Source organism: Orycteropus afer, unplaced genomic scaffold, assembly GCF_000298275.1.
Source record: "Orycteropus afer afer isolate SDZICR_OR568_19922 unplaced genomic scaffold, OryAfe1.0 scaffold00840, whole genome shotgun sequence".
NCBI classification, from domain to species: Eukaryota; Metazoa; Chordata; class Mammalia; order Tubulidentata; family Orycteropodidae; genus Orycteropus; species Orycteropus afer.
This window is the reverse complement of record NW_006922427.1, coordinates 536,295-561,541: the sequence shown is the minus strand read 5'-3', so window position 1 is coordinate 561,541 and position 25,247 is coordinate 536,295. Positions and strand designations below refer to the sequence as shown.

General features: G+C 36.7%; 1 pseudogene; it reads left to right on the top strand.

Annotated features, from left to right (window-relative positions):
• The first annotated feature begins 4,713 nt into the window (after positions 1-4,713).
• LOC122151872 lies at positions 4,714-5,694 on the top strand (annotated as a pseudogene).
• Positions 5,695-25,247: the final 19,553 nt, after the last annotated feature.

Sequence of the window (25,247 nt, the reverse complement as noted above, 5' to 3'; positions counted from 1 at the left end):
GTTTGATGAGCCAGTGCAACAATACTATTGAAATAGTGAAAGGTTATCAAATATGTAAAATATTTGAAGTAATACAAATGTACGGTGAGAATCTTAAGACCGAGGTTTAAAGTATTTTGTAAAGTGTTTTATTTTCAGTTAAATATATACATAGAGGCATATGCATAGATGTGTTTATGTAATGTGTCTAGTTTTCATACCTACTTTCTGAAGACATGAAGAATCTCTCATCAGGTTCATGTTTTTTAGTTCCCTTCTCTATTTTTACCACGCATTCATCATTCAAAATTGCTCTTGTGAAGTATGTTATGTTTAGTACATTTCATGCTAAAGATGCATATTATATTTAAAATTATTTGCACAAGAAAAATTTCTAACATACCACTGATGGAACCCTGGTGGTGCAGTGGTGCAGTGCTCAACTGCTAATGCAAAGGTCAGGGTTTGAACCCATCAGACTCTTTCCAGGAGAACGGTGTATCAGTCTGCTTCCCTAAAGATTGTTGTTGTCAAGTGTTTTCAAGTCAATTCTGACTCACAGCTACCCTTTGTACAACATAAGGAAACACTGCCCAGTCCTGCACCATCCTCACAATTCACGTATTGATTGATCTCATTGTTGCAGCTACTTTGGTGATTCATCTCATGAAGAGATTTCCCCTTTTTCTCTAACCCTCCACTTGAACAGGCATGATATCCTTCTCCAGGGACTGGTCCCATCTAACAACTTGACCAAAGTAGGTGAGATGAAGTCTGGCCATTCTCGCTTCTAAGGAGCATTCTGGCTGCACTTTTTCTTTAATCCCTAAAGATTACACTCTGGGAAATCCTGTGGGGCAGATGTAGTCTGTTTTACAAAACCAAAACCCAACTTCACTGCCATTGAGTGGATTCCAACTCATAGTGACCACTGTTGAGTTTCCAGGCCATAAATATTTACAGAAACAGACTGACTCATCTTTCTTCCACTGAGCAGCTGGTATATTCAAACCACTGACCTTTTGATTAGTAGCCAAATGCCTTAACCACTACACCACTAGAGCTCCTTCCTATGGTGTAGCTATTAGTTGGAGTTGACTCCATAGCAATGGGTAAGGTGGGATTTATTTATGATATATCTTCACATGTATTTTATAGCTTCTATCAACCCATTGCTATCTAGTCAATTCCAACTCATGGGGACCTGATAGGCATAGCAGAACTAACCTCCAGATTTCCAAGGCTGTAAATCTTTACTGAACAGACTGCCACATCTTTCTCCTGCATAGCTCCTGGTAGGTTACAACCACTGCCAATGTTTCAGTTAGCAGGCTAGAAGGTTAATCCATGCATGGCCATCAGAGCTTTTTATAAATTCTATAACAATAATTTTCTTAATTTTTGTTTTTTCTATCTCATCCAATTATCCCATAATTTTACCAATATAAAATCTCATATGTTTTATTTAGTCCTCTTCATTCTCTTATCAACATTTTTATTTAATTTCTTATTTTTAGTTTGATCTTTTTCTTTCACTTTTGTATTAAAATAATTTCATCATGGTCTGAAATATTTAATCTAGGAATTTAGATTATGTTGAGATGAATTTGTTTACAAAGTACTAGATTGAAATGATATTCAATTTATCAGTAATATTCTAGCTTTGTTGTTATATTTTTAAGACAAGCTAGTTTTTGGCATAATCATTTAAAAATAATATTTTCTTTGAGTATTATTATTACAGAGCAATCTACTTCCATAGAGATACTGCCTTGGAAATCCAAGCAGGGGTCACTATGAGTCAGAATCAACTCAACAGAAGTGAGTTTGTTTTATTTTTTTATTATATTATTAATAGCAGTAATATGAAAAATATTTAGAATATAAGAAAATAGCCATATTATATTATAGTTTATATTACTTGTTTTGTAACTGTAGTTTATATGATAATTTAATTAAATATTGTATAAAGTTCAACAATTTTCATTTATCAGACTTTCAAAAGTAAGAAAGATTTTTAATGGAAAAGTAATCTTTCCTTTTTTTGTCATTGTCATGTTAATTTTTCATATCCCATGTTATGGGTTATCAAACCAAATGCACTGTCATCCAGTCGATTCTATTCATAGTGACCCCTCCTGGGTTTCCTAAGTGGTAACAATATGGAAGTAGATTGCCCAATCTTCCTTCCGAGGAGTGACAAGTGGGTTTGAACCATCAGCCTTCTGGTTAGAATTCACATACCTTAGGCACTATGCCACCAGAGCTGGGGTAGAACATTCAAAATAATTAAAATCATAATGATGTTAGGATGCATCTATGTTTTATTCCTGAATTATGCAAGCATCCATCTTCATTTTATATAACTGTGTTCACTGTTTTAGAGATACACACTGTTATATCTTACTAGGACCTATAATGAAGAAGGATTATTCAAAGGGGTCAAATCATTTCTGGAATACGTTAAATGAATATAATATATTTCTTACATAATTTGCAAAAGTGATTATTTATATAAAATTTAACTAAGGGTATATAACATTTAAAATAAAATTTCTCCAAGATTAAATTTGTATTTGAACTCATAAACTTTACATACAATTCATGAATACATTAAATTGACAGAAGAGTGGTGGCGCTGTGGTTAAGTGCTCAGTCAATTATCTAAACTTTAGGGTTGTTTCACAGATTGCAAATAAATCTTTTTGTTCATATCCAGAAGTGATCTTGTAGAAGTTTTATTTTGAACAATTTTGGTGATGGAGATAAGATTCAGGGCACATTTTGTACTAGATTAAGTCCAGAAGGCAAGTCCTAATTATTTAGCTTATATTTGGCTTCTGAGAAGGTCAGGAATTTATAAGAAGTAGACTTAAGCTTTCATTTGCTTTGCTTATATGGGGCTTGGTATAAGTGACAGCATTTTGAACCTAGTATAGTCAGGCTAACAATTACTGAACATTGTGTTGTCAGTTAATTTTCTTCTTTGTCATATTATACACTAAAATAGACTGTTTTTTATTGACAAGCTATTCAATTTCCTAATTTTTTTTGTAATATTTTTATATAAATAATTATCTAAAATTTAATAAAGTCATTATTAGTCTTTGGTTCCATATCTTGATTGAAGAACAACTGGTAAGTTTTTGCTAATTGTCATTTCTCACAAATGTAGTTTAAATTTCTCCTATTGATATAAAAGGACTCTGTAACATTCAAAATGAGATAATTTGCATATTTTGAAAAATAGATAAAATCAGAAAGTACTGACCTTTTAATCTTAAGACTGTTTGCTAGTTCAAGGTTTCTACAGGAAATTTCTATCCAGTTCCCACCCCACTTACTAAAATATTATTTACCTTCCACAGGCTGTTATTCTATGTGTGTACTTGTGTGTATGTGTGTGTGTCTCAGGGTTTTAACAAATTTTATAGAAATTTCATGGAGTAATTAGAAAAAAGAGGTCTTGAATGCTTATACGTATATTGGCAGGGGTGTATTCATAATATTTTCCAAGTCTTTTCTCAAACTGATCTAATTGTTTCCTATCCATCAAGTCATATAACGTTTTATCAAAAGTCATTAAGATGTCATGATTTCTCAAAATGCCAGTCTGCAATTACCACATCTGACTGTATTAGTTCCACTCTATGCTCATTCTTCTCACTTTCTTATACAGATGGTTTGTCACAGAGTAATTGAGATACTATAAACTTTTTGAAGAACAGATCCTATCTGGTTCAGCTTTAGAGTTCCAGAAGTTATCACTGTGTTTTCACCATTATAGATACACAGTAAATACTGATCACATTTAATAAATTTTATTTAAATTTACTAAATAGATTAACAGAGTAGCTGCAACAATCAACTCAAACAGAAAAAATTGTAAGGATAGCATGTGACAGAAGAGTGTTTTGCTCTGTGGTACATAGGATCAATGTGAGTCAGAACCAACTGACCGAACCTAACAAAAAGCAATATTATTAGAACAAGGGATTCTAAATCATAAGTCTTTATTGGTCTAAAAATACACAAAGGTCAGGTTTTGTGTCAGAAAGTAAAGGCACACTCAATTCAGTTCATTAGCTTGGAATTGACTGTTCTTGTAATGCTCCTTGAATTAAACTTAGATTATTAGTTGTTAATTTATATTCTAATGATTCATTCTCAAGCTCTCTCTAAGGTCTGAAATATTTTTTACTGCCTGGGCAAAAATTTCCCATCTACCCTTAGAGATAAATATCACCACCAACTAATTTATAAAAACTTCAAGATTCCTTCCATAAAAGTAATAACTTTCATTACAATTTATAGCCAATAAAAATTCAAAATTGAAAAAATGAAGAAAAGAAATATTTTTAAGAATATTATACCATTTTTGACCAACATTGCCATGCTAAATTATTCATATGGATGAATGAGTGAAAGAGTTTATTTTTTCATGATAAGGGAGAACATCTTTGGTCTATCGTCTTGAAAATATTTACAAGGGGAAAAATAACTTATGATGGCAAATCATCTGAATTTTTTAATTTTCCTTTCATATATTTATTCTGAAAACAGTTAAAAAAAAAAACAGTCATTTTTTTTCAAAGTAGCCATTGCTGAATACACACAAATTTGGTATATAGAAACAGGAACAAGGAGAGATACTGTTACCTAAGGTGATTCAAGGACATTCTAATGCCTTTAATAATCATTTGTTTTCTCTTGAAGGACATCACATTTTATTACATGGACTCTTCAGATATTATCTGATTTCTTATTTTGATTTAAGCCATGAAGACAGAAAATCAAAGTTTTGGAAGACAGTTTATACTTCTTGGGCTTTTCCAATATGGCCAAATGAACCCTTCCCTCTTTGTTACCATTTCCATCCTCTTCTCAGTGGCTCTGATGGGAAATATCATACTTATCCACCTCATCTGATTAGACATTCAACTCCACACACCTATGTACTTTCTCCTCAGTCAGCTCTCCTTTATTGACATGATGTGCATCTCCACCACTGTACCCAAGATGGCAGCCAACTTCCTGTCAGATAGCAAGACCATTAGTTTTTTAGGTTGTGGCATTCAAACCTTTTTGTTTTTGGCCCTTGGTGGAACTGAAGCTCTTCTTCTTGGTTTCATGTCTTATGATAGGTATGTAGCCATCTGTCACCCACTACATTATCCTGTACTCATGAGCAGGATGATTTGTTTATCCATGGTCACATGTGCATGGACCAGTAGTTTTACAAATGCTTTAGTACATACATTATATGTATTTCAACTTCCATTCTGTAAGTTTTGACTCATTAACAACTTTTTCTGTGAAGTCCCTTCTCTTTTGCCTTTGGTATGTCAAGACACCTCCCAGTATGAGTATACTGTCCTCTTTAGTGACCATATAATTCCCCTACTGCCATTCATGGCCATTCTGGCTTCCTATGCCCAGGTGCTTATTGTAGTATACCAAATGAGCTCAGGTAAAGGGCAGAGAAAAGCTTTCTCCACATGCTCCTCTCACGTGATTGTTGCAAGCCTCTTTTATGTGACTACTCTCTTCACCTATACAAGACCACATTCTTTGCATGACCCTGAGAAAGACAAAGTGATAGCTGTATTTTACAGCATTATCACACCTTTTCTTAACCCATTTATCTACAGTCTAAGGAATAAGGAGGTCATGGCTGCCATGAGGAGACTGATGGGACAATGTATATTAAAATAGAAAATGTGACTTTAGGAATTTGAGACTGAACAACATAAAATGTCTAGACTAGCCTACTGTCTGGAGAGGTGTAAAGGCCAATAAATATTTACTAAATAAGCAAATTAACAAAAGTCTTCATTTCTCATATTTTCATAAATAACCACATAATTGGTACTATATTTGGATGGATTTCCATTGTATAAGCTAGAAAATGGTTGCCATTATGAACTCCATTTATCTTCTAAAGCAATAGATTTAATCCTTATACTCATGTTGTGGTGGTTAAGTATGCATGCCAACTGGGCTAGGTCGGGTTGAGTGGCTGGGCAGTTAGATGTATTATTCCCTATGACGAAACTGGTAATCAACTCCATCGCAGAATCTATTGTGAGCAGCTGAGTAGCTGCCTTTCGGTTTGAGGTCTGCTTCCCATATGTAAGCAGAACCCTATGGGAATGGTCTCTAGCTTATAGCACACTTGAACCCTCCATGTAACTGAGTCGTTGTTCAGCAGCCTGCCATTCTCTGCCGATCTTGGGACTTTTAATGGACTTGAATTAATGGCCTGTGTGTGGTTTCATAACATCATTACTGTGCCTTACCTTGTCAAGCTACCTGAGTAGCTTGTCAACCTTGGGCTTGACAGTCTCAGCAGCCAGCAGCCGTCTGAGTGAAGAAAAGCATCTAGCTTCAGTGGGTTCGGAGCAAGAAGCAGAGCTGAAACCAAGGCTCAGGGAATTTCACCCGGCCCCTAGAGCCTGGAAATTTGAACTCAGACTTCTAGCCTCCAAAACTGTAAGAGAATAAACTCCTGTTTGTTCAAGCCAACCCATTTGTTTTATATTTCTGTCAGAGTGGCACTAGGTAACCAGAACACAGGTCATAACAAATATTTTGTGTACTCTCTTTAATATTCTGAAATAAAATGTGTAGAAATTAAAATTTGTCATATAACACATAATATCAGGAGAATACATATAATTACCAAATGGTAATACAAGACAAATTGTACATAGTCACTCATTCATTCGTCCATTGAACAATGCTTCAATATTATATGCACTGGTGATATGGGATTAAACAAGGTAAAACTGACATAAATTTCTGCTCTGATAAAATTTAAATTTCATAGTAGTGATAAAACAATATACGATATTAATGCATAAATTATATAGTGTATCAAAAATTCTTAATTGTCATGAAGAAAAACAAAGTGGAAGATTGGAACAGGGAAAACAATGAGTCTTCTTCATTTCAAATAAAATAACCTAAGAAAGGAGAACCAAGAATATGGCATCTGATCAAAGACGGAAAGCACTAAAAGGAATGAGTTAAGTGGATATCTGGATGTGAATGTTCTTAACCCATTTATCTACAGTCTAAGGAATAAGGAGGTCATGGCTGCCATGAGGAGACTGATGGGACAATGTATATTAAAATAGAAAATGTGACTTTAGGAATTTGAGACTGAACAACATAAAATGTCTAGACTAGCCTACTGTCTGGAGAGGTGCAAAGAGTAACTGAAAAATTCCTGATGTGGGAATATCCTCGCATAGTTACAAAGTGACAAGGAGACTACTCAAGAGTAGTAGGAAATAGGTACTATGAGTCAACAAACTCCAGAGCAGTGTTTTTTTTTTTTTTTTTTTAATGGGGTCAGAAGTTGTAAGATGAATTACAGCAATGTGACAATTGTGAGTTTTAACAGAAAGCAATAGACACCAATGGCTGAATTCTGAGTAGAGAATTGTTTTTGGCAGTAGTGCCATTATGAAAAGATATGTGTTGGATTAAGATGATGTTAGTGGAGGAGTAAGAAGTAGCCAGACCAGGAAACTTGAAGAAAGCAGGCATTTGAGTTTTGTGGACACACAACATGTGACACGCTATGGAATAATACCTAGGATTGCTTGGTCAAAGCTTAGGCACATTTACAGCTCTAGTAGAGTTTTCCCAATGCCTAGGTATCTGTGATAGTTGGAGCTGTGTGTCCATTTGGCTGGACCACAATTCTGTGTGATTTAAGCATTTGTGGTGTGGGTTATTCCCATGATGGGGTTGGATGTATATGTCTTGAGAAGCTAATCCATTGAAAGGGAGTTTCCCTAGGGGTGTGAACTGTTTCCAATATATTTATGGACATCCTGGGAAAAGAGGCACTCTTCTGTGGATCAGGATTCTGTTGTGCTGTCTACAACTGTCCATGAGCGAGCAATCCACCATTCAGCCTGGAGATCTTGGATTTGTCTTTGGAATCAACAGCCAGTACACTACCTGTCAACCTCGAGCTCGTCAGCCCCTGCGGCTGTGTGAATTGGGAAAAGCCTCCAGCTTGATGTTTGATCCAAGAATTTGGGACTTGCCAGCTTCTATATGTGTGAGCCATTTTTCTAAGATAAATTTCTTTTTCACTATATGTATGTATAAGCTTTATTGGTTTTGCTTCTCTAGAGAACCCAACCCAACACATTCGGTACTGAAAAACTGGTATGCTGCTCTTAAAGATACCTAAAATATGGAAACAGGAGTGGAGTGTGTCCTTGACCTGAGAACCTGGCAGACAGATCCTGGTATGCAGCGTGAGAGATGGCAGCAGCAGAATCAAGAGACCAGTGTGAGAGGTAGCAGTAGCAGAACCCAGAGACTGACGTGAGACAGCAACAGGCTTAAGAGCCCATGGAGAAGAAAGCCAGCGACCATTGGCTAGACAGCTTCCTGGTGCAGTGAGTTGCCTCCAGGCTTTAATTGATAGAAGAGACTCCCATGAGATGGAGTAGCAGGTTAGCCATCCCATGGAGCAAGAAAGCTGGGTGTCCTTTGGGCAGGAAGATTGCTTGCAGAATCAGTTGCCCTAGGGGATTAGTTGGCATAAGCAGAGAGACCAAGCAAACAGGAAGCAGAGCTGCCTCAAAATCAAGGGTAGGACCATGGCCTTTGGGGATGAAACCACCACAGCACTCTAGGTTTCAAAGAGCCAGACCACACCAACTTGGTTCAGGAGCAGGGGGCTGCTCGTTCATGGGAGCTGTTGTTGTTGTTGTAGTTATGTGCCGTCGAATCAGACCCAACTCATAGCGACCCCTCCTTGGGTTACCGAGGCAGTATCACTAGGGAATAGATTGTCCCATCTTCCTTCCAAGGAGTGGCTGGTGGATTTGAACTGCCAGCCTTCTGGTTAGCAGACAAGTGTCTTAGCCACTATGCTACCAGAGCTCCCCCATGGGAGCTAGTGGGATGGATTCAAGCCATTGCCCAAGACTGAGGGGGCAGGACTGCTATGCCCAAGAGGGAGAGAACAGGGCCTGCCAGGCCAAAGGGGTGAGGTTGCCATTCAGGAACTAAGGGACTAGAGTCACCCAGTGAAGGAGATCTGTACAGATATCACCCACTGAAGATCTGTACAGATGCCAAACTGAAAAGAGGTGGAGTTGTGGTGGTTAAGTTTGTGTGTCAACTTGGCTAGGCCTGATTGAGTGGCTGTGCAGCTGGTGGTAGTTATTCTCCATGATGAGACTGCCAATCACCTCCATGGTGGGACCTACCACAAGCATCTGAGTAGCTGCTTTAGGAATGTGGTCTGCTTCAAGTATATAAGAAATAGCTTTGGGAATGGTCTCTAGCTTATGGCACGCTTGAAACCTGCATGTAGCTGAGTCATTGTTCAGCAGCCTGCCATGCTCTGCCAAGCTTGGGACACTCAATGGACTTGAATTAATGGCCTGCCATGTGGTTTTGGTAACATTGGGACTGTGCCATTTTATTTGTCGACCTTGGGTTTGTTACCTTCAGCAGCCAGTAGCTGCCTGAGTGAAGACATGCCTCTAGCTTCAGTGGGCCAGGAGCAAGAGGCAGAGCTGAAGCCCAAGGTCAAAGAGCTGTCATTACAGTCCCTGGAGCCTGGTATTTGGAACTCGGACTCCTAGCTTCCCAAACTGTAAGAAAATAAACTCCTGTTTGTTCACGCACTCCATTTGTGGTATACTCTTGTCAGACCAGCACTAGGTAACCAGAACTGCATCTGACTGCTAACCAGAAGATTAGTAGTTCAAACCCACCAGCCACTCCATGGAAGCAAGACTGGGCAATCTACTTCCATAAAGATTTACCAGCTTGGAACCCTATGGGGGATGCTAAGAGTTAGAATCAACTCAACAGCAGAGCGTTGGGTTTGTTTTGGTTTTATTCTGATATACGATATGTGGGAATTTATTAGTGTTTAAATATTGATAATAAACAATGTAGGGGATTGTTAAAGTGTCTGGTTTAAACATGAAGTTGAATATTAACCATTATGATAAAATGTAACCAGTGTTATATCAATGTATAAACAATGGTACTGGAATGAAGTAGATATTTTTTTGTAAAGTATTTTAGAGATTCGTTGACAAGATGTTTTTGTTTCCATTGTTGATCATTTTCAAAATATTAGTTTGTGATGACCTTTAGAAATACTAGTTTTTGGTCTAAGATAAAATGCACTTATTGTACTGTGAATAACTTATTACTGTTATTTGGTTTGTTAATAATGCATTATGAGCTCAACATTCAATCCAAGAACTGAAAGAGTAATTTGTTTAACTATCTTTAGTGTTCTTTCATATTCCATTGTATGTATATATATATATATATATGTGTGTGTGTGTGTGTGTGTGTGTGTGTGTGTGTATAGTTGTTGTTATGTGCCGTCGAGTCGGACCCTACTCATAGTGACCCCTCCTTGGGTTGCCTAGGCAGTATCACTACAGAAATAGATTGCCCCATCTTCCTTCCGAGGAGTGGCTGGTGGCTTTGAACCATCAGCCTTCTGGTTAGCAATTAAGTGCCTTAGGCACTATGCTACCAGAAGTTTATATATATATATATATATATATTTGTTGTTGTTATATGCTGTTGAGTCGGCCCTGATTCATAGCGAACCCTCCTTGGGTTTCCAAGGCAGTATCACTACAGACGTAGATTGCCCAACATTCCTTCCGAGGAATGTCTCCTATGTCTCCTATATCTATATATAAACTATATGTAGAGAGAGCTCCTATATATATATAGTTTGTTTTCAGTGCTTGATATTTCCAAATCACCAATCTGTTCTTCTGAGGTACTTATGGGTGGACTTAAACTACTAAGCTTTCAGTTAGTAAAGATTGTGATAATCTTTTGTGCCATGCAAGTATTCTTCATAATCTATATCACCCCTAGTATTCTGAATGTTTAGTTTTATAATTTTCTTTCTATAATCATAATATTACCAAATATACACTCATGATTTATTGGAGAATATCTACTTTCAGATGTTGTAGAATTTAATAAAAGGGTCTCATTTTGTAGATAACCTTTTTTTTTTCAGTTAATATCATTTACAACAGTAATGTAGTTGAATATAAATGCAACCTATCTCATTTTGTTGTTGGATAGAATTGTATTTTAAGGCTATACTACACATCTATCTATTTTTGTTGTTGTTGGATGTTTGAGTTATTTTGAGTTATTCAAAATAACTACTACATATAGTGAAATTATGAACATTGTTGTAGTCATCTCCTTTTTCCCGTCACTAGAGTTTATCCTTTGCATTAATCTATGAGTGGAATTGGTGGTTCATAGAGTAATAAAATCTTTATAGTTGCCAACGGTGCAGGGAGGCTGTATCTTCTGACCTTCTCTAACCTCACAAGAGGAAGACAGAATCCCCATCAGTAGCCCAAGGCCTATTCCTGTGAGGCCAGACATGCTATCTCCCCCCAGCCTTTTAACCAACCATTCTTCCTGCAGCACCCACCACCTCTCTGCTGGGTTCGATAATTCAGTGCAGGGGTCACACATATCTCACAGAATATGGGGTTTGTTAGGGAAGCACCAGACTACAAATCAATTTCAGGAACACACTCACTCTCTTGCAGCTGATTGCCTCACTCAGAAGCTTGCAATCTCAGTAGCACATCACTCTCCCAGTAATGCATGTCACCTGTGTGTCTCTCTCTCTCAGCAAGTGCGTCTCTCCGGAGCACATTTCTCTCAGCAGTACATCTTTCTCAGAAGTCAACGAGACTTCTTCTGCCTCTAGAAAGGCTCCTCTTGAGGCTGGAAGAGTGACTTCTAACCAAGACCAACATCAGAATTCTATACACCTGAGAGAGAGTGAACTTCCCAGAAAATTACTCTGTGTTGCTCCCAACAGAAATACCCCAGGTGGATAACTTTTACAATCAGAAGTTACTCGGTTGCTCCCAGGAAATTCCACCACAGAGTTTACAAAAACTTATAACTAGAAAAGTCACACTATGTAATTTATTACACCACAATGGTTATAGAATAATGTCAAGTAGATTACAAAAAAAAAAAAAAAAAAGAAGTAATTATTTATATTCACCAGAGAAATATATGATTTCCAGTTTCTCAAAATCACCATTATTCAGTTTTATCAGTTAAATCACTTCAATTTTTACAATTGAGCAACTATAATATATAATATAAAATAATAAAATATATATAATGTAATGTAATATAATATAATATAATATACAGATATAGCTAAGGATACAGATAAGGGGAGAGAGATCCCCCAGACAGGAAGTGGGAAGCTAGGCTGGACAGCTGGAATAAGTAGGAAGAAGGCCAGGAAATGAGTGGAACACTTTGGAACAGGTAAGGGAACTTGTCTGTCATTTGTTGGACTGGGGTGGCTTGCATGTTGCTGTGAGGCTGGAAGCTGTGCCAATGGTTTTACAGAAGCCAGCAAGGTTGCCCATGGTGGATAGGTTTCAGCAGTGCTTCTAGACTAAGACAGACTTGGAAGAAGGAAGAGGCCATCTATTTCTCAAAAAATTGGCCAAGGAAAACCTTATGAATAGCAGTGAAACACTGCCTGATATATTGCTGGTTAATTTTAGGAATAGCCCTGAAACATTTTCCAATACAGGAAGATGAGTCCCTCTGTTCAGAATGCACTTAAAATACAACTGGGAAAAGGTTGCCTCATAAGAGGAGAACCAACCTTAACGACATGGATAAAGTAAAGTTTTTGGGACCTCCATTTGCTGACATGGCAATACTCAAGCTGAGGAGAAACAGCTGCAAACATTCATAATAATCAGAATATGGAATGTATGAAGTATGAATCTTGGAAAATTAGAAGTTGTCAAAAATGAAATGGAATACATAAAGATTGATATTCTGGGCATTAGTGAGTTGAAATGGACCAGTTTTAGCCATTTTAAATCAGACAATCATATGATGTATGTTGGAACCAACAAGTTGAAGAAGAATGGCATTCATCACTAAGAATGTTTCAAGATCTTTTCTGAAGTACAATGCTGTCAGTGATGGGATAATATCCATATGCATACAAGGAAGACCAGTCAATAAAACTATTAATTATATTTATGCATCAACCACCAAAGCCGAAGTTGGGGAAAATGAAGATTTTTACCAACTTCTACAGTCTGAAATTGACTGAACATGCAATCAAAATGTATTAATTACCACTGTGGATTGGAATGCAAAGTTGGAAACAAAGAAAAATCAGTGGTAGTTGGAGAATTTGGTGATAGTGATAGAAATAACATTGAAGATCCCATAATAGAATTTTTAAGACCACTGACTTATTCATTGCAAATACTTTTTTCAACAACACAAATGGAGGCTATACATATGGACTTCACCAGATGGAGTACACAGGAGTCAGATGGACTACATCTGTGGCAAGATGTGATAGAGAAGCTCAATACCTTCAGCCAAAACAAATCCAGGAGCTGATTGTGGAACAGACCATCAATTGCTCATATGCAACTTCAAGTTGAAGTTGAAGACAATTAAAACAAGTCTATGGGGGCCAAAATATGACCTTGGATATATTCTTTCTGAATTTAGAGAACATCTAAAAAATAGATTTGATGCATTGAATACCAGTGGCTGAAAACCTGAGGAATTGTGGATGACATCAAGAATATCATCCATAAAGGAAACAAAAAATAATTAAAAAGAAAGGAAAGGAAGAAAAGACCAAAATAGATATCAGAAAAGACTCTGAAACTTGCTCTTGAGAGAATAGTAGCTAAAGCAAATGGAGAAAATGACAAGATAAAAGAGCTGAAAAGAAGATTTTAAAGAGCAGCTCAAGAAGAAAAAGTCAATAATTATAATGAAACATGGAAAGACCTGGAGATAGAAAACCAAAACACATTCGGTATTTCTCTCAAGTTGAAAGAATTGAAGAAAAAGTTAAAGGTTTGATGTCCAACACTGAAAGATTCTATGGGCAAAATATTTAATGATGCTGGAAACATCAAAAGAAGATGGAAGGAATACACAGAGTCACTGTACCAAAAAACAAACAAACAAACAAACAAACAAAAAAAAACTGGTAGATCTTCATCCATTTCAGAAGATGACATATGATCAAGAACCAATGATATTGAAGGAAGGAGTCAAAGCTGCAATTAAGGAAGTAGTGAAAAACAAGGCTCTGGGAAAGGACGAAACACCCATTGAGATGTTTCAAAAAATGGATGCTATACTGGAGGTCCTCACTTTTCTATGCCAAGAGATTTGGAAGACAGCTACTTGTCCAATTGCCTGGAAGAGATCCATATTTGTACACATTCCAAGAAAGGTGATCCCAGAGAATGTGGAAATTATTCAACAATATCATTAGTATCACATGCAAGCAATATCATTAAAAAAAAAAAAAAAAACTTCACTGCTGTCGAGTCAGATCCAACTCATAGCAAACCTTCCTTGGGTTTCCAAGACAGTATCACTTCAGAAGAAGATTGCCCAATCTTCCTTCCTTCTGAGGGGTGGCTGTTGGGTTTGAACTGCCACTCTTGTGGTTAGCAGTCAAATGCTTTAAGCCGTATGCCACCAGAGCTCCCAGTAAAATCATACTAAATATATTTTTAAAAAACTATTGCAGCAGTTTATTGACAGAGAACTTCCAGCAATCCAAACCAGATTCAGAAGATGTGCAATGAGGGATATCATTGCTAATGTAAGATGGATCTTAGCTTAAAGCAAAGAGTACGAGAAAGATGTTTACTTGTGTTTTATTGACTGTGCAAAAGTATTCAATTGTTGGATCATAACAAATTATGAATAACATTGAGAAGAATGGGAATTCCAGAACGCCTAATTATACTCACAAGGAACCTAAAGAGACCAGGAGGCTATCTTTTGAAAACAACAAAGGGACACTTCATGGTTTAAAATTAAGAAGAGAATGTGTCAGAGTTGTATCCTTTCACCATACTTACTCAAGCTGTAAACTGAGCAAATAATCTGAGAGCTGGACTATATGAAGAAGAATGTGACATCAAGATTGGAGGAAGACTCATTAACAACCTGTCATACAATGATGACACAACTTTGCTTACTGAAATTGAGGATGACTTGAAGCACTTTCTGGTGAAGATTGAATACTACAGTCTGGAGTATAGAGTATACCTCAATGTAAAGAACACAAAAATCCTCACAACCGGACCAATAAGCAGCATCACGATAAGTGGAGAGAAGTTTGAAGTTGCCAAAGACTTCACAGTACTTGATTCTATAATCAACATCAGTGGAACCAGCAGTCAAGATATTAGATGATGTATAACAAAACCAAAATCAAACTCATTGCTGTCGAGTTGGATCTGACTCATAGCGACCGCTCCTTGGGTTTCCAAAGTGGTATCACTAGGGAAGTAGATTGCCCAACTTTCCTTCCAAGGAGTGGCTGGTGGATTTGAACCACTAGCCTTCCGGTTAGCAGTCAAATGCCTTAGGACTTATAACACTGGACAAATTGGCTTCAGAAGACCTCTTTCAAGTTCTGAAAACCAAAGATATCTCCTTGAAGACTAAGGTGTGCCTGACACAAGCCATGGTATTTTCAATTGCCTCATATGCATGTGGGAGGTGGACAAAGAATAAGGAAGAATGAAGAAGAGTTGATGTTTTTGAGTTGTGGTGTTGGCAAAGAATGTTGAAAGTATCATGGATTGCTAAAAGAACTAACAAATCTGTCCTGGAAGAAGTACAGCTGGAATGCTCCTTGGAAGCGAGAATGGCCAAACTTCATCTCACCTACCTTGGTCATGTTGTCAGAAAGGGCCATTCCCTGGAGAAGGATATCATGCTTGGTAAAGTGGAGGGTCAATGAAAAAGGAGAAGACCCTCAACAAGATACATTGACACAGTGGCTACAATGATGAACTCAGGTATAGCAAGCATCATGGGACTGGCACAGGACCAGGCAGTGCTTCATTTTGCTGTGCACAGGGTTGCTATGAGTCAGAGACAACTTGATGGCACCTAACAACAGCAATATAATATTGTTTTGGAGCAATGTTGACCTCATTTGAAATTACTTATATGTGTGAACCATTTGTGTTCCATATAAATTACTCTTTAAAATAAATTTGAGATTTTAATTTATACTCAGCATTAAGCAAGAAAAGTAAATAAATAAATTCTTATTGTGATTAATGTACAATGTACCTTAAATTAATTTTAACTTATTTCAATAATTTTAACATTGACTGATTATATCAAAATTTACATATGTAATCCACATCAGTGACTGAATTATATGGTTGTAAGTCAATATATTAGCTTCAAGTTTTAGGTAATCCCCATTCTCACCCTCTTGATTTTGACATAAGCTTTTGTTATGTCCTTGATCATTTATTGTTGTAATTAAATTTTTAGTGCTTTCTAGCTTTTTCACATTTTTTTCTAAAGGTTTTAACAGAGTCTAAATATGTCTAAGAACAATGTCAATATTTCAATAGCTGTGGCTAAAAAATTATTTTAAGGAAGTAAATATTTAAAGGAAGATTTATGTAAATTATATGGGAGCTCTGGTGGCATAGTGCCTAAGGCATTTGACTGCTAACTAGAAGGCTGGCAGTTTAAAAAATTGTTTTAAGTAAGTAAACCTTTAAAGAAAGATTTATGTAAATTATATAGAAAAAACAAATATACATATACAGTATTTCTCCAACTAACAAGATGAATTATCACAAATTGAACAAACCCACATGAAAGTAGTAACATTACAAGCAATTGAGAAGGTTCCTTACATATTTTCTTGTTTGCTACACATTCTTACTGGCAAAGAAAGAATTATATTTAGGTGCATTTTTCATGGATTATATAGAAAAATGAAAAAGTAAAATAAATTATTATCAATTACTACACAAAATCAATATAAATCCTATTAGAATCCTATCAGTGTCCATGTGTGTGCATTTATTTATAAGTTGATTATAGAATTAAAAAAAGGGGCCAAAACCAGTAATAGCTCAAAGGAAATTTTAAAAATAATAAAATTATGTGTATTGTTCTCTGAGACATCAAAACTTTATATTGGTGCAGGTCTAGATGGAAGAGAATATACAATCCACATACATATACGCATATACATTGTTAATTCAAATAAGACAAAGATGCTTTACAGGGCAGGAATAAGAAAATTCTTTTCAATGACAGTTGCTGGCTCAACTGAATATTCACGTATATTTTTTAAAAGTGAAATAAGAGTAATGTCAGTGAAAATGCCCAAGTGGTCAGATAGCTCCTGCTTTCACAGAAACAAATGAGGAAAAAAAAAAAAAAAAAAGCAAAACATGTTAGAATTAGATTTGTTAGAAATTAGTGAAGTGTTTACAGCAACCAAGAAAATGCCAAAACAACAAAGTGGCCAATGAAAAACATTAGGAAAGGGGTTGTTACAGAAAATGTTATATTAGGAAAGTGTAAGGTTTATTCCCTCTACTGAAGCAAGGAATGAGCCAAATAATTGTCAGTGTCACCATTTAATTCTTAATCAAAAAACGATACTATTAAATTAGCTTAAAAAAGTTGGGCATTTTTGTTTATTTACCTACTATCCCCAATTCTCCAATTGGCATATGCCATGAGGATAGAAGTCCATATTCTTGGTGTGGCTTGCTGATTTCAGGTTGTGGACAAGATTGCCCATGTTCTGCAAAAGTTGTGTTTGCCTATTTTTACTGATCTGGGAGTTTCCAGAGTTACTGGCTCAGAGACTTGCTTAATTTTCACTCCCTTCGGGGTGGAGTAGCTACCAAGTGGTGTCTGTCAAAACCCTTAAAGATATATAATGCCCACAGACAGCTGAGGGAAGCAAAGGAGGACAAGAAAAGATGAGGGCAAAAATTACAGCCTTGGAAAGAAGAGCCTGAGAAGATAGATGCATGGGAGAGTAAGATGTTTGTATAGATATTAAAAGTACTGAATAATCAGAGATTCAGTGCACATATTGAATGCAGGGTCTGAAAAGACATGACAGTATCCTAGATAAGCACCCCTGCTTGAAGTTTGGGCTATGCACTAACAAAAGATGAAAGCTAAGACACAATTGTAGGTGGCCTGGCTAAACTGAAGGAGTACCTCAATTCAGAGTAATTGTTCAATGACCAGAGAAGTGTTTATTATTATTATTATTATTATTACTATTATTATTTTATCTTTTCTTTTTTGGCACCAAAGAAGATGTCTGTCATGTCACTGACTGACTGTTAAAACCTTGCTGACCACATATGTCAAGGAATACAGTCTATGCTAAATAAATAAATAAATAGAGCTTGGAAATGTCACTAAACAAAAAAGATGACTCTAGCTCTCAACAAGAAAAAACAGCAAATACCAGGTAGGCTGAAAAATTTCTTTAGATTTAATTGTGGTGCACTGAATCACTTAATATGGCTTTTCTAGCATTAGTTATCTATTTAGTAATGTATAATGATAAGCCCTTATGCTTATCGTTATGGAGCTATTTTGGAGTGAGATGCCAGTTATATTAATGAGGTGGTATGCATCTGGAGTCATAGGCTTACTGGAGGGTAATGACTCTTCATTTCCTTGAGGGTATGGTCTGCATCCAGGAACTTTGGTGGCATAGTGGCTAAGGCACTTGACTGCTAACAAGAAGGCTGGTGGTTCAAACCCACAAGCCACTCCTTGGAAGGAAGATTGGGCAATCTACTTCCATAGAGATACTGCCTTGAAAACCCAAGGAGGGGTTGCTATGAGTTGGAAATGACTCAACGACACATGACAACAACAACATGGTCTGCATCCAACATATATAAATGCTTTCACAAAATTCTCTCTCTTGTTCTCAATCCTTCACCAGGCTCATCATCCTCTGAACTCTGGTTCTGGGGAACTGAGTCAGTAGTCTATCATCTGACTTGATTTACCAGGTTCTGAAGTCTGGTGAGCAGTAGCAGCCTGTCATCTGACCTGTGATTGGGGTTCTTCAGCCCCTGCAACCAATTTAGTTAATTAACTACCAGAGTAGTCAATGTTAGAGATGATGGAGTGGTACACGATGCAATGCACCTGCCATGGAGTCAGATCCAACTTATAGCAACCCCTCCTTGGGTTTCCAAGGTGGTATCCCTAGGGAAGTAGATTGCCCAACCTTCCTTATAAGGAATAGCTGGTGGGTTTGAACTGCCAGCCTTCTGGTTAGCAGTCAAATGTCTTAAACACTATGCCATCAGAGCTCCCTTGGAGTGGTACATCAGTTTGGAAAAATTGGACATTGTGGAAATCTTTGAATATTGTCTACTAGGGGCTAGCCTCGTGCTGAACATTTTAAAGTAAATTACTCATGCAATAATATTCACAAAATGCAGTTTAAAAAAAAATACTAGTTATGCCAATAAAAATTAAAATAGAACCCATTAACAAATGGGAAAAAAATATATGATAGAAATGATCCCTGAGGAAGCCCAGGAATTAGAACTGCTAGGCAAATAATTTAAATCAACTGTGTTAAATTTAGGCTCTCTGGTGATGTAGTGCTTGTCACTCCATGTCTTCTCATCCTTGGATTTGGGCAAATGTTGCCCTTTGGTCTCATAATGCTGATCATTCTGAGAACATTCTTCACATTGCTTGTTTTATAGCTCTGGTAGCATAATGCCTAAGGCATTTGACAGGTAATCAGAAGGCTGGCACGTCAAACCCATCCTACTCCTCAGAACAAAGGTTGGGCAATCTACTTCCGTAGTGATACTGCCTTGGGAACCCACGGAGGGGTCGCTATGAGTCGGATCGTACTCCATGGCGGTGTTTTTTTTTTTTCCCCCTATGTTAAATTTGGTCAAAAACATAAATTAAGGAAGGATGTCTCAACAAATAGAGAATATAAATAATGATATACAGATTATAAAAAAGGCACCAAATATAAGTTAGCATCACTTGCTCTCAAACTATCCCAAAAAAACAAGTTTATTTATTTAGGCCCACTAAGTATGTATTCTTCATTCAATGTTTCAGCTTGAGAGATTAGGAAAAGATCTAATAGTTTATTTGGTTGGCTTACTTACAGATTATGTGGTGGCCTACTTTAATCAAGTTGAAGTACCAGGTATGCCTTGGTATAATGTAGAAGAAAGTATCCAGATGCTTAGGGAAATTGGCCTGTTGGCATGGATTTATCAGATTAGACTCCTAGAGCCAGAAATGGAGAGTCCAGAAGACACACCTTTCACCAGTACCATGAGGAATCAATTTGTGAAGGGAATTCCAGCATCTCTGAAGACTGATGTGATTGCTATTTTATGTAAACCTGATTTGACAGTGGGAACTGCCCTAATTGAACTAAGACACTTAACTATGATGGGGCTGATTGGACCCTGTGGTAGTAGGAGCTCAGTGGCAGCAGTTAATGGACAAAGGCAATGTGGGTGTGGTTACCATAATGGACAGCAGAGTCAGAACAGTAATCAGAATAGTCTGACTCATGTGGAATTATGGCATTGGCTACTTGCTCATGGTGTTCCTAGTAGTGAAACACATGGCAAGCCTACTAAATATTTACTTGATCTGTATAGACAGAAGAATTCTAGGTCATGTGAACAGCAACCTAGATTGAATTGCCAGAATTCACAGAGTCACGACCTCTCAATCAATACCCAGACTTGAGTCCATTTACAGACTCACAACCCAGGTCCCTTTGAGGAAGGATCCCGCTACATTGCCAAAAATCTATAATGTCAATCTTTCTCCTAGCCTTCCCCAAAGGGATCTGAGGCCTTTTACAAGAGTGACTGTTCATCGGTGCAAAGGAAATAATCAGACTTTTCGGGGATTACTGGACACTGGCTCTGAATTAACACTAATTCCAGGAGGCCCAAAGCATCATTGTGGCCCACGAGTCAGAGTGGGAGCATATGGAGGTCAAGTTATTGATGGAGTCTTAGCTAAGGTGCATCTCATAGTGGGTCCAGTGGGTCCCCGAACTCATCGTGTAGTGATTTCCCCAGTGCCAGAATGCACAATTGAAATAGATATACTCAGCAATTGGCAGAATTCCCACATTGACTCCCTGACATGTGGAGTAAGGGCTTTTATGGTAGGAGAAGCCAAGTGGAAGCCATTAGAGCTGTCTTTACCTACAAAAACTCAAAAGCAGTACCACATCCCTGGAGGGGTTGCTGAGATTACTGCCACCATCAAGGACTTGAAAGATGCAGGGGTGGTGATTCCCACCACATCCCCATTCAATTCACCTGTTTGGCCAGTGCAAACAACAGATGGGTCTTGGAGAATGACAGTAGATTATCGTAAACTTAATCAGGTGGTGACTCCAATTGCAGCTGCTGTTCCTGATGTGGTTTCACTGCTTGAGCAAATTAGTACATCTCCTGGTACTTGGTATGCAGCTATTGATATGGCCAATTCCTTTTTCTCGATACCAATTTCAAAAGACCATCAGAAGCAGTGTAACTTCATCTGGCAAGGCCAACAGTATACTTTTATAGTCCTTCCTCAGAGGTATATCAGCTCCCCAGTACTATGTCAAAATTTAGTCCATAGAGATCTTGATCTCCTTTCCCTTCCACAAGACATCACACTGGTCCATTATATTGATGACCTTATGCTGATTGGACCTAGTGAAGAAGAAGTATTGATGACTCATTGGCAAGACATATGTGTACTAGAGGTTGGGAAATAAAGAATGGGTGGTGGAAGTAGGTAGTTCTGAATATCAGCTATGACCACATGACCAGCTGCAGAAATTAGGACTGTGATTGTTATATTTCTTCATTGTATACGTGCATCAAATATTTTTGTTTCCTTCTGTTATGAACTTGAAATGTAAATAAGGTTAACACATTTTGGTTGTACGTGTGTTAGTGTATCATGTTAGGTGCAAATATGACTTTATAATTGCCCTTACTTAGAGATTATATATGGTTAAGAAGATGTGTATAGCTGCCAAGTTGACAAGGGGTGGACTATGATATTTGGAGCTGTGTGTCAACTTGGCTGGACCACAATTCTATTTGGTTTAAGCTGTTGTGATGTGATTATTCCCATGATGGGATCAGATTATTATGTTTTGAGCAGCCAGTCTTTTGAAGGGTTGTGGCCTGCTTCCTGTATATCTATGGACATCCTGGGAAAAGAGACATTCCTCTGTGGATCGGGATTCTGTTGTGCTGCCTGCAACTGTCCGTGAGCAAACAATCCACCATTTGGCCTGGAGATCTTGGATTTGTCATTTGTTGGAGTCAACAGCCAGTACACTGTCTGCCAACCTTGAGCTCCTCAGCCTCTGAAACTTCAAGAGTTGGGAAAAGCCTCCAGCTTGTTGTTTGATCCAAGAACTTTGGACTTGCCAGCTTCTATAAGTGTGTGAGCCATTTTCCTAAGATAAATTTCTATATATATATATGTATGTACATTCTCTCTCTATATAAGCTTTACTGGTTTTGTTTCTCTAGAGAACCCTGTCTAACACATGTTTGCTTCATAAAATGAATTTGGGAGGATTCTATCCTTTTCTATGCTTTGGAATAGTTTGAGTAGGATTGGTGTCAGTTATTCTTGGTATTTGGTAGAATTCTTCAGTAAAACTGGCTGAGCCAGTATTTGTTGTTGTTGTTGTTGGTAATTTTTTTATGACCTGTTCAATTTCTTCTTTTGCTTTGGATTGATTCAACTTTTCCACCTTAGTATGTGTTAGTATAGGTAAGTAGTATGTTTCTAGAAATCTGTACATTTCTTCTAGATTTTCAAATTTGTTGGAGTACAGTTCTTTTTAGTATCCTGATATTATCCTTTTTATTTCAGTTGGTTTTGTTCTGATGTCACCCAATTCATTTCTTCTTCATGTTATTTTTATTCTCTCCTTTTCCATTGTTAAATTTGTGAGTGGTTTGTCAATTTTATTAATCTTTTCAACAAACTAACTTGTAGTCTTGTTAATTTTTTCCATTGTCTTTCTATTTTATGTTTCATTTATTTATCCTCAAATCTTTATTATTTCCTTTCTTCTGGTGACTATAGGCTTTGCTGGCTGTTCTTCTAATTATTGGAGATGTTGGTTTAAAATGTTGATTTTCTCTCTTTTCTCTTTTTTGATGTGTGCATTTATTGCTGTAAATTGACCTTTGATGACTGTTTTTGCTATGTCCCAAAGATTTTGGTATGTTGTGTTTTCATTCTCATTTGATTCAAGGAATTTTTAATTAATTAATTTATTTTTTTTTAAATTTCTTCTATTACCCAGTCATTCGTAAGGAGAGCATTGTTCAGTTTCCATGTGGTTCCTCTTTTTCCATTGATCTTCCTATTGCTGATTTCTAATTTGATAGCATTATGATCTGAGAAGATGCTTTGCAGTATTTCAATATTTTTAAATTCATTACAGCTTGCTTTATGTCCTAACTTATGGTCTACCCTGGATAATGTTCCATGTGCACTGGAAAACAACATATATTATTCTGTTGTTAGTTGAAGTGCTCTGTACATGTGTATAAGTTCAAGTTGATGGATTGTATTGTTTAGTTTGTCTTTGTTGAGTGTCTTTGAAGTATTTCTATCATTGATTGAAAATCGTTTATTAAAGTCTCCTACAATGACTGTGGAGTCATCTATTTGCCTTTTCAATTCTGCTAAAGTCAGATTAATGTATTTTGGGGCTATTTCATTGGGTCCATAGATATAATTATGGTTATATCTTCTTGTTCAATTGATCTTTTAATCATTATAGAATGTCTCCTTTGTTTCCTCTGGTTGTTTTGGTTCTAAAGTCAATTTTATCAGAAACTGATATTGCCATTCCTTCTCATTTTTGGTTGCCATTTGCTTGATATATCTTTCTCCAACCTTTGACTTTTAGTCTGTTTCTGTGTTTGTCTCTAAGGTGTGTCTCTTGTAGAAGGCATATTGATAGGTTATGTTTTCTTATCCATTCTGCAACTCTTCATCTTTTGACTGGTGCATTTAATTCATTTACATTAACTTTAATTATCAACAATCATGAACTTGTTGCTGCTATTTTATTATGTGTTTTTTCATGGTGTTCCTGGTTCCATATACTTTTCTGTGCTGAACTCATTTTGTTTATGAGTTGTTTTATCATTTTCTTTATTGCTGTAGTTTTCATATTTGCTAGATATTTGTGCTTTTCCTCTGTTTTATTGGGATGTGAAGGTTTATCATTTTTCTTTGAGGTTACACTGGGATTTATAATTTTTTCTCTGATTTTAAAGCAATCCTTTCTATCTTTGAACTCTCTTCTCTTCCTCAACTAGAAATTCTGTTACTACATTATTTTTTCTCTATTTTTGTTTTGTAGTTGTCCTCATTTGTCAATCAATGTCTCTGGTTCCCTGTTTACAATATTGTAAGCTTATTTTACTATGGATACTTCCATGACTGTTGTTTTCTGTGTTATTGCATCATGTGCTTAGTGGTTGGTTGTTGTTTGCTGTTATTGGATGTGTCCAAAGGACTCCCTTTAGTATCACTTGTAAAGTTGGTCTTGTTTTAACAAATTCTTTCAATTTCTTTTTAGCTGTAAATCTTCTAATTTCACCATCATATTTGAAGGACAATTTTGCTGCATATACAGTTCTTGGTTGGAGTTTTTGTTTGTTTGTTTGTTGGTTTGTTTGTTTTTGTTGTTTCTTTCAGGGTTTTATATATACCATCCCATTGCCTTTTCACCTGCATAGGTTCTGCTGAGAAATCATGGCTTAGTCTTATTGATTGCCTTTTGTAGGTAACTTTTCATTTTTCCAGTGTTGCTTTCAAGATTCTTTTTTGTCTTTGGTTTTGGTGAGTTTGATTATTATATGTCTTGGTGATTTTCTTTTGGGGTCTATCCTGTTTGGAGTTTGTTGGACTTCATGAATGGTTATTTTGTCATCTTTCATCATATCAGGGAAGTTCTTTTCCAACAAATGTTGGACAATTTTCTCAATAGTTTTATTCTTCTCTCCCTGTTCTGGAATTCCTATTACACATAGGTTATTTCTTTTGATGGAATTCCACATGAATCTTAGGCTATCTTCATTTTGTTTTGATCTTTTTTTCTGATTGATCCCTTGCCAAAGAAATATTCAGGTGTAAGTCTTCAAGATCATTAATCCTGTCTTCCTTTGATTCACTTCTACTATTTGCCCTTTCCATGTGTTATTTATTTCTGAAAGTTTGGTAATTAATTTTCTGTTTTTCTGTCTGTAGATTTTGTATGATTTCAATTTTTCATTTATTTTGACATTTTATTCCTGTATTGTGTTCCAAAATTGTTCTAGCAT